Source organism: Austrofundulus limnaeus, unplaced genomic scaffold, assembly GCF_001266775.1.
Source record: "Austrofundulus limnaeus strain Quisiro unplaced genomic scaffold, Austrofundulus_limnaeus-1.0 Scaffold1417, whole genome shotgun sequence".
NCBI lineage: Eukaryota > Metazoa > Chordata > Actinopteri > Cyprinodontiformes > Rivulidae > Austrofundulus > Austrofundulus limnaeus.
The window spans coordinates 3,105-7,365 of NW_013953819.1; the positions used below are offsets into that span (position 1 = coordinate 3,105).

A 4,261-nucleotide genomic window follows, 5' to 3' on the forward strand; every position below is an offset into this window, starting at 1 on the left:
ACCTGAGACACTCTGTCCTACCTGAGACACTCTGTCCTACCTGAGACACTCTGTCCTACCTGAGACACTCTGTCCTACCTGAGACACTCTGTCCTGAGACATTCTGTCCTACCTGAGACACCCTGTCCTACCTGAGACTACCTAGGACTCAATCTTAGAATTAAAATACAGTTTGACTGATTAAAAACAACTCAATAATAGATAAAATGCTGTCACTAAAAATGATCACTAACATTTATATGTGACTATAGCAGCAAGCTAACATTTTATAAGACAAACAGCTGTCCTGTGGACTTATTTCTGGTTCTTTGTAAAGAATAGTTTGATCAAAAGTTGGATGTTCTGTGAATGAGGCTGACCTGCAGCAGCACCAGGAGCACTAGAATTYATCACCACGTTGTGTGTCTGTGTGTGTGCGTCTCGGTGGGGGGGAACCAGACTCCGGGACCTGCAGCAGCTCTGACGAGGCGCATTGACCACACCAAATAGTTTATTTAAAACTTGTAGAGCAACCGAAACTTTTAACCAGCTGAGCARGCCAGCCAGTCAGCAGGCAGACCACGGGAAACTTCCCAGTGCCACCAATAGTCTGTCCAGGTCTGCCCACAGCTCTTTCAGCTGTGTCTCTGGGTTACACACTTCCTGGTTGCTGTCGGGCGGACTAAACCATTTTGTGCCTCCAAGAGGGGACCCCCAGAATGTTCAACATGTTGTGTGGACAGCAAAATAAAGTTCATTCTCTCAGTTTATGTTATCAATATATTTGAAATAAATTACTACACCAATTAATTGAAGGGCCCGTTTCATTTGAAAAAAATAAAATAAAATCAGGACTTCCATGGGCCCCTCTGCCTTCTAGGACCGGGGGTACTGAGTTCCACATTCCCCCGGACTTCCACGCCCATGCCCAGAAAGGTCCCCAGGCCGGGATTTGAACCGGGAACCTTGTTGTTGAGAGGAATCAGCTCTACCAACTGAAAGATTCCCAAAAATGTCCAATCAATCTTGAAGAAATACAAATCACTCATGTGAGATCATCTTATGTTTTGAAATAGTGTTGGGTAACCATTTGTTCAGTGCTTGTATTCCACAGTCTCATTTGATATTTTGCTTTCAGTTATCAGGGTGATGTCATCGACAAACATCAACGCTAACTGCTATTAATGCTGCTGAAGATGGTGTTTGAAATCTAAACTCAAAATGTGTCAACTGAAAACAATGGCTGAGTCTCATTTCAGGGGTTGCGGCTGACGTAGGCTGCATTTCCGACAAAACCTCTAAACGCTGGCTGCATCTGAGTATCAAACACAGCCGACAGTATCCCAGGATTCAGAAAACTAAACAGAAAAACAAAGATGGATGAGGTTTTTATAGACTTTTATGACCCCCGCACGTGAAGCGTAAGCGGGAGTCGTCGATTTTTTTTTCAGGGATTTTTGGTCAACCGTAGAACAAAAATGGCTGCACCGATCGACATGAAATTTGGCAGGATTGTAGATGAGTCCGACCTACACTGCACCAGCCAACGGTTTTACGATAGACCCCATATTTGAGGAAGGGGCTCCTTTCAAAGTGGGGGTGTCAGGACATGCAAAATCGCTTATAACTCAGAAACTGTTCAACATAGGAGCTTCAGATTTCTTTTGTTGTTTAGCTCTGATGATGGGCCTGCCATCAGGCCAAATGCCACCCCAACCCCCCCCAAAAAAGACCCCCACCCAAACTGCTACAATTTTGGGACGCACCTAGTAGCATGACATTTATTACAAATAAAGACTTCTGAGTTCTGTTGCATTTGTGCGTGCAGGGGTCATTATATTACCACTATGCGGTGTCTAGTTTATGGCAGAGTTTTGTTTTTACAAAGAAGTTTATAGATTTATCAAGAACCAATTAATTTGCTTTTAAATGTAAGTTTATGAACATAGCTGATGAAATTTATGCTGCTTGAATTTTCAAAAAAATCTATTATCTTTGGATGTCTACAAAAGTAAAACAAACAAACAAACAAACTTGGAAAAGTGTTTAATGTAATAATTATTTTGGGTACATTTTTATTCATGAATGTTGAAAAGCACAGCTGGATGATCTGAACCTTTCAAAAATGCCCTAGCTCCACATTTGTCTTTTTATTTTATTTTGTTAATTGTGTGTGTATATATATTGTTATATATCAACTGTAAATTAATGTATTTATATTTTAAAAATGGCGACCAAGAAGTAATTCTTTTAGAGCCTGCAGCTTATGGTATGGATCGTGCTTCTGGGACAGATTGAGCTGCCAAAACAGTGTTAGCAGCGTTAGCCGTTACTATTGTCTCAGGATGATGATGTTAAAACATACTTACATGTAAATTTCAACATTTAAGATATAATTTTTTACATTTAAATCTAAGGATTTAATATGTACATATATTGTTTAAAATTTAAACAAAAAATAGCAAAATGTACAAACATTTTGATAATTATAAAATGTTGGTGGGAAAGTTTTAACGAGGATTCTACACTCAGAAAGTGAGTGAAATAATGAAAATGTGTTAGTGCCATTTTGTAACATTTTGTTACACTTGGCACCCCATACCCTCAGCGTGGGCGTGTTAAATGACTCTCAGACAGCTACCACTGCAAACTGGATAAAATATATTTTTTCTTGGCTTAGGTCTAATAGCTCTGGCAGCCATCTTGACTTGGAGTAGCTCCCAAATTTAACGAGTTATACATGTAAAAATAAATAAATAAAATAACACCTTTGGAAAGTTTCATTAAAATCTGTCCATCTGTCGGTGAGATATTTTGCTGACAGACATGTTCCATAAATCATTCTAAATGTAAATGAGCAACAGCTTCAAGCCTTTAATGTGCATGTTGGTAAATGTGCTGTTGTCCTTTGTGTCCACAGCGCAGGGACAGCCAGTCTTACATCCTGGTACTTTACGTTGTCAAGGCAGCCTGGGAGCACTGCTGCCTGCCTGCCCGCCTGCCTGCTGCAGTGTCCGGGCTCGTGTCTGTCCAAAGACCSTCCTCAGAAAGTGTCCCGGAAACTTCAGGTGTCTGAAAGGTAACCGATGTGCRTGCTGTGTTCCCTCGTGTCTCCTGGCGCTGCTTTACCTCGGGAACACGCGGCTGTGGGTTAAAAACCATTTTAAAACAGGCAGAGGACGGGCTGTCCGCAAGGACAAGAGGCGGAAGATGGTGTCCATTGTACCGCCGAGAGAGACACGGATCCAGGCTCGACAAACAGCTGTAGGTCGCTTTGTTCGTCTCCGGTGCTGAAGCTAAGTGTGTCGTTTGTGAAAGGATCAGATACAGAGTAAAATGTCTCTGGAAGGACGGAATGTGTGGTAGAACGGGGCAAGTTTAAAGAGACAGTCACTGTTGTCTTCCTGCACACAGTAGGCCACGATATGTGAAAACCTGCCGTTTGGACTGCTAGAAAAGGTTAGCTTTTACACAGTAAACAGCTGTTTGTACAAAATAACCTCACAGGAAGTGATGTGTTTAAACCTGCTTTGACCTGAGTCCTGCTGATGGTTTAAAGAAGTAGCTGAAGAAAGAAAGAGGTACCAGTTACATTTTAATCAGAAATGTGAGATGATAAGTCCTATGAGACAATAAGTTTGAGATGGTTTGTGACAGACTAAATCCTTACATTGCTAATAGTTTTTACAACTATGACCATGGATCTCAGCTGAATGTCAAGTCATATTCACAGGATGCTAAATCACTATTGTGACCGGCTTAATTATATTTTGACGTGTTTGAATATATTCTTGGAAAAAAGGGGCAGATACAAGATTTTTTTCTTCTGCTGTCTTCATTTTATGTGATTTATATATTTTCTTCTATTGTATATATTTTGTTTTTAATTAGAGAAATTCTAATTAAAAATAAATAAGTCATAATTATGGGGTGCTAAGTAAAAATTGTAAAAACACAATTTAAAATTGTGAGATCCTGAGTTATAATTTTGAGATGCTACATCATTGTGATGTGAAAACATACTAAGCCATTATTTGGTGAGAGTCCTAACTAACATAAGCTAAGTCATATAACTGCTGCTGTGAGCCATCCATCCATCATCCATCCATCCATCATCCATCATCCATCCATCATCCATCCATCCTTCCATCCATCCATCCATCCATCATCCATCCATCCATCATCCATTCATCCATCCATCCATCATCCATCCGTCCATCCATCCATCATCCATCCATCCATCATCCATTCATCCATCCATCCATCATCCATCCGTCCATCC

At 40.5% G+C, this 4,261-nt stretch overlaps 1 protein-coding gene across 1 annotated transcript in view; it reads left to right on the forward strand.

The window, feature by feature from the left end:
* Positions 1-3,064: 3,064 nt before the first annotated feature.
* si:dkey-28a3.2 (uncharacterized) overlaps positions 3,065-4,261 on the forward strand; it is a gene marked incomplete at its 3' end in the record, with an annotated part of 5,705 nt that continues 4,508 nt past the window's right edge. The window contains 1 exon segment of the mRNA XM_014032318.1: positions 3,065-3,243.